Source organism: Hordeum vulgare, chromosome 1H (assembly GCF_904849725.1).
Source record: "Hordeum vulgare subsp. vulgare chromosome 1H, MorexV3_pseudomolecules_assembly, whole genome shotgun sequence".
In the NCBI taxonomy this organism is placed as follows: Eukaryota; Viridiplantae; Streptophyta; class Magnoliopsida; order Poales; family Poaceae; genus Hordeum; species Hordeum vulgare.
This window is the reverse complement of record NC_058518.1, coordinates 486606449-486613118: the sequence shown is the minus strand read 5'-3', so window position 1 is coordinate 486613118 and position 6670 is coordinate 486606449.

Here is a 6670-nt window from a genome sequence, read left to right as displayed (position 1 = left end):
TAGCACCCCCTACCCGCCTTGCCCCCTGCTTTGGAGATAGCTCCATCCGAGTTGATTTTCACCCATCCGTCATCAGGGGCTACCCACCGTTGCAAAACTCTTTCCGTCAGTGCTCGGTTCTTGGGTGGGTGAGTGTTGGTCCATTCCTGCATGTGATAACATATCCTCTCCGTTATTTCATGTGGAGGGGCGATTCTCCTACCACCGCGTGCCTCATTCCTTGCCAGCCACATGTCATAAACTGCATGGATCATCGCCTCCCTCTCATCAGCAGCCGCCCCGGTGAACCATCTCAAGAGCCAACGAGCAAATGCGCCGTGGGTGTCTATCGGGATCGGTGGGGTCACCACCGAGACACCATTTGCCGACCGCAGCAGCTCCCACACCTGAACTGAATGTTGACATGCCCAAAAACAATGATATATGGTCTCCTCTCTTTCGCATGCAACGCAAAAAAACCCGGTTTGATCCGACGACAGTGGAACTCCGATCCTACAGCCGAACCATTCTTAATCAACCTCCACATATAAATATTTGCCTTTGCTGGTGCGTTCGTATCCCAAAGGGCCAAGTGGCCCTTGTGAACATCAACCGTGTTCGAGGAATCTTGTTGTCCCTACTTTGCGCGTCTAAGAGACATCCAAAAATGATATCTGGACCTGACAGTATAAACCCCATCTTTGGTAAAGTTCTAGGCATGATAATCTGCCGTGCCCGGGCCCCCAATCGCAATCCGTTTGATGTCCGCAACATCAGATGGTGTGAACATCGCCTGAAGTTTGTCATCATCCCAATCCGTGCCTGAGCTGTCCAATAAGTCCACCACCTTAACAATCCCCTGGACAAGTACTTGAACCAGTGGTTTCATGCAGCCATGTCTCGGTATCCAATTGTTATGATGCACTATGACATTCACCCCATCTGCGAGTCTCCACACCAGCCCTTCCCGAAGTAAATCCCTGTCGTGAAGGATACTTTGAAAGGTGTATGAAGAGTTGGACGGGCAGGTGGTTGTAAGAATGGAATCTTCCTTGATGTACCGTGCCTTTAGCACCCTAGCACAAATGGAGTTCAGAGAGGTGAGAATTCTCCAAGCTTGCTTTGCCAAGAGAGCTTGGTTAAAGCCCACATAGCTTCTGAAGCCGAGCCCCCCTTCCTTCTTTGAAGCGCACATTCCGTCCCAGGATATCCAATGCACCTTCCTCTACCCATTCATTGCTCCCCACCAGAATTTCAAAGAGATGGATGTCAGGTTCCAGCATATCTTCTTCATGAGGAGAAAACAACTCATAGTGAAAGTGGCTGTAGATTGTAATCCTGATTTTACAAGCACTTCTCTTTCGGCCTTTGACAACCCCTGCCCCTTCCAGCCCGTAACTTTACGTTTTGAGCTCTCCGTGACATATTGGAAAGTACCATCTTTTGATTTACCCACCAGTGTAGGTAGCCCCGGGTACCTTTCACTCAAAGCTTCTGACTCAATGCCAATAGCTTGTTTCAATTCCTCTTTCATGTCATCACTACAACCCCTCCAAAAGAAGAATGAGGACTTTTGTAAGTTCACCTTCTGGCCCGAAGCCAGCTCATACCTCAAAAGAAATTCTTTGAGATCCAACACATTTTCATTAGTCCCTTCGAGAAACATAATACTATCATCGGCAAAAAGCAAGTGAATAACATTGGGGCCGGTGCTCCCAAACGACACTCCTTTGATCTCATTATTGTCTTGTGCTCTCTTCAGCAGTGCAGAAAACCCCTCCACACAGAATAAGAAGAGGTAGGCGGCCAAAGGGTCCCCCTGTCTCATCCCACGGAAGGGCAAAAATCTCCTGAAGCAGCCCCCATTTAGCTTGACTGAAAAACCGGCAGTAGTGATGCATCTCATTATCATTCTATCCAAACAGGATCAAAACCAAATCGAGCCAGCATTTGTGATGACCCACAAGTATATGGGATCTATCGTAGTCCTTTTGATAAGTAAGAGTGTCAAACCCAATGAGGAGCAGAAGGATCTGGCAAGTGGTTTTCAGCAAGGTAATATGTGCAAGCACTGAAATTATTGGTAACAAGTAGTTGTGTGGTGAGATGATTCGCATCAAGTAGCAAGTAACAAAAGTAACAACGGTGCAGCAAAGTGGCCCAATCCCTTTTGTACCAAGGGGCAAGCCTGGACAAAGTCTTATAGGAGGAAAAACGCTCCCGAGGACACATGGGAATTTCTGTCAAGCTAGTTTTCATCATGTTCATATGATTCGCGTTCGTAACTTTGATAGTTTGATATGTGGATGGACCGGCGCTTGGGTACTACCCTTACTTGGACAAGCATCCCACTTATGATTAACCCCTCTCGCAAGCATCCGCAACTACGAAAGAAGAATTAAGACAAAGTCTAACCATAGCATTAAACTAGTGGATCCAAATCAACCCCTTAAGAAGCAACACATAAACTAGGGTTTAAGCTTCTGTCACTCTAGCAACTCATCATCGACATACTACTTCCCAATGCCTTCCTCTAGGCCCAAATAATGGTGAACTGTTATATAGTCGATGTTCACATAACACCACTAGAAGAAAAACAACATACAACACATCAAATTACCGAACGAATACAAAATTCACATGACTACTTATAGCATGACTTATCCCATGTCCTCAGGAACAAAAGTAACTACTCACAAAGCATACTCATATTCATGACCAGAGAGGTAATGAATAGCATCAAAGATCTGAACATAAACTCTTCCACCAAGTGATCCAACTAGCATCAACTACAAAGAGTAATTAACACAACTAGCAACCTTACAAGTACCAATCGGAGTCGTGAGACGGAGATTGATTACAAGAGATGAACTAGGGTTTGGAGATGAGATGGTGCTGATGAAGATGTTGATGGTGACGAGTCCCCTCTTATGAGAGGAGTTTTGGTGATGACGATGGCGATGATTTCTCCCTCCGACAGGGAAGTTTCCCCAGCAGGATCGTCCTGCCGCAGCCTAGATTGCTTCTGCTCAAGTTCCACCTCGTGCCAGCGGCGAATCCTCCAAAATCCTGCTCCTAATTTTTTCCAGACCAAAACCCTTGTTGTAGCAATAGGGGGGAGCCAGAGGGGCAAGTGAGAGCCCACAAGCCCCCTAGGCACGACCAGGGGGGCCCCGCACCTAGCAGGCTTGTGGCCTCCTGCTGGCGCCCCTCCGGTACTTCTTCGGCCTAGTATTTTTTCTAAGTCTCCAAAAAATCCACGTTGATTTTCACGGCTTTTGGAGTTGCGCAAAATAGGCATCTCAAACTTGCTCCTTTTTCAGGCTAGAATTCCAGCTGCCAACATTCTCCCTCTTCATGTAAACCTTGCAAAATAAGAGAGAAAAGGCATAAGTATTGTACCGTGAAGTGTAATAACAGCCCCAAAAGCGATAAATATCAACATGAAAGCATGATGCAAAATGGACGTATCAACTCCCCCAATCTTAGACCTCGCTTGTCCTCAAGCGAAAGCCGAGCTCAATAAATTTGCCCACATGCTTAGGGAGAGAGGTGTCGACAAAACAAGATACGAACATGCAGGCATCATGATTATGATTAGAGCAACAATACCATCATTACAACTCTTATGCTAAAGTGACAATTCCTTCACAACGTAAAGTATGGATCAAGAACCTTACCGAGAGTTAACAACCGATAGCCTTTAGTCATTGAAGCAATTGCAGTTTATCATAACATCGGAAAGAGTCAAATAAGAGCTTGTAAAGCAAATCCACATACTCAATCATCTTTTCATTCTGTGAAATTGCTAAAACTCACGTGGTACTCATGAGATCAAAGTTTCAGCTAGACACAGAGAAAGATAGGGGCTTATAGTTTCGCCTCCCAACCATTTACCTCAAGGGTAATGTCAACAATAATAATTCATGAATACTTACTTCCACATTGACATATGAATATAGATCTTTCTCTAGCATATGACATTAGCTAAGATAAAGGCGAGATAAGGAATTGCTGAAGATCACCATGACTCTTTCAAGGGCAAAAAGTAAAGGTACAAGATAGGCCCTTCGCAGAGGGAAGCAGAGGTTGTCATGCGCTTTTGAGGTTTGGATGCGTGTCCTCTTAGTGTGGAGGAACGTCACTTTATATTGCCTCCTGTAATAAAGAACTTTATTATGCAGTCTGTCGCTTTTATGTCTTCCTCATCACAGGTTTGTACAAAGCTTATTTTCCACACACTAATAGATCATACATATTAGGGAGCAATTTTTACTGCTTGCACCGATGACAACTTACTTGAAGGATCTTATTCAATCCAAAGGTAGGTATGGTGGACTCTCATGGCAAAACTGGGTTGAAGGTTTATGGATGCACAAGTAGTATCTCTACTTGGTGTGGGAGTTTTGGCTAATATGAGGTGGAAGCAATCGTCACATGCTAAGGGATCTCTAATCATATAACATTGTTCGGAACCAAGCAAACACAATTCATTATGTTGTCTTCCTTGTCCAACATCTACTTCGAAGCATGCAATAGTTTAGTGAGTGTTTACAATCATAGATGGTGTCAAAGATGATATATTTATATGTGAACCTCTCCTTCTTTATCACTTCCTATTAATTGCAACAATGACATGGTCTACGATTGTCTACCCCCAACAAGTTTCAATCATCATTCTTTTTATATGTGAAGCCATCACTTCCCATAAGATCATTGCATGATCTTTCATGCTTTTGTTCTTTTCTCATTCTCTTGATCATGGCATGAGGCAAGGCCCTTAACTAAGACACTCTTTATTATATGGCTCACGGTCTCGAATACATCGGGGGTGACACAGAGCAAAACTCAAGCATAAAACACTAAGACATTTATTCTAGTAGAGAAAGAGAAAACTGAAAAGGAACAAACTAAAACAAAGGTAAAGGCAAAAGATGTGATGGTGATACGATACCGGGGCAACTCCCCCAAGCTTGGCACAAGCCAAGGGGATTGCCCATACCCATGCTCAGTTGTCTTCCTTTGGATGTGATGGTGGTGGAGTTGTTGCAGAGGTGTTGAGCTTGTTTAATTTCCACTTGAGCATAAAATTCTGCTCCCTCAGATCATCATTTTCCTCTTCAAGCCTCAACACCCTTTGGCATAATTCCTGCTTACTCTCCTGCAAGAAACGAGAAGGGATAAACTAAGTCTTAGGCTTCTTCCTTGAGTCAGGGAGGCTCGACTTCTTGAACTCCACATGTGTGTGTCCAAGTTGAGGTAGAGGAGCCTCCTCCTCATCGGAACTTGTTTGTTCCTTCCCCTTGGGATCATAATCTTCTTCCTCATCAGTGGTCCAACCATAAGGATCCAAGTCCCCATAGACCTTTGGGTTAGCAAGGTAATTTTCCACATAGCTCTCCTCCTGTGAATCTTGAGAAGACATCTTGCCCTAGATCTGCGGCAGAAAACAGGCTCAAAACGAAAACAGAGGAAATCTGCGTGATACGTGGGTCAGACCTTACGGGAGAATACATAATGAATTTTTCCAGACCAGAAGGTGTAGTCCACATGAAAACGGAGTCCGGGAGGCCCACGAGGTGGCCACAAGCCCCCAGGCACGGCTAGGGGGGTGGCCCGCGCCTGGCAAGCTTGTCACCTCCTCGTGCGCTTTCCGGACTACTTCAAATTTTTCTATTTTTCTAAATATTCTAAAACAGAGAAAAATTACTACTGGAAAAGTTTTGGAGTCCGTTTACTTACTGAAACACATACCTCTTCGTTTACGGAGTCTGAAACAGGCTCATAAATATCCCTTAGGTATTCCTTTGGAGTTATGGTATTGATAATATTGCTTTCAACATTTATGGGAGTACTTGAGATATAATGCTTGATTCTCTGCCCATTTACCACTCTCGGACAATTACCTTCCGTGTTGTTGATCTTGATAGCACCGGAACGATATACTTCCTCAACAATATAGGGACCTTCCCATTTAGAGAGAAGCTTGCGTGCAAAAAATCTTAAACGAGAATTATATAACAAGTCATAATCACCTACATTGCACTCACGCTTTTGTATCCTTTTATCATGCCACCTCTTAACCTTTTCTTTGAACAACTTGGCATTCTCATATGCCTGAGTTCCCCATTCATCAAGCGAGCTAATATCAAATAACCTCTTCTCACCAGCAAGTTCGAAATCAAAGTTGAGCTCTTTGATTGCCCAATAAGCTTTATGCTCTAGCTCAAGAGGTAAATGACATGCTTTACCGTACACCATTTTGTACGGAGACATGCCCATGGGATTCCTATATGCAGTTCTATAAGTCCACAGTGCATCATCGAGCTTCTTAGACCAATTCTTTCTAGACCTATTGACAGTCTTTTGCAGAATTAGTTTAATCTCTCTATTGCTTAGCTCTACTTGACCACTGGACTGAGGGTGATAGGGGGACACAATTCTATGGTTGACATCGTACTTAGCAAGCGTTTTACGGAAAGCACCATGAATGAAATGTGAACCACCGTTGGTCATTAGATATCTAGGGACTCCAAATCTAGGGAAAATAAATTCTTTAAGCATCCTGATAGAGGTGTTGTGATCAACACTACTAGTGGGGATAGCTTCTACCCACTTAGTGACGTAATCAACAACAACTAGGATATGAGTATACCCGTTGGATTTTGGAAAAGGTCCCATATAATCAAAG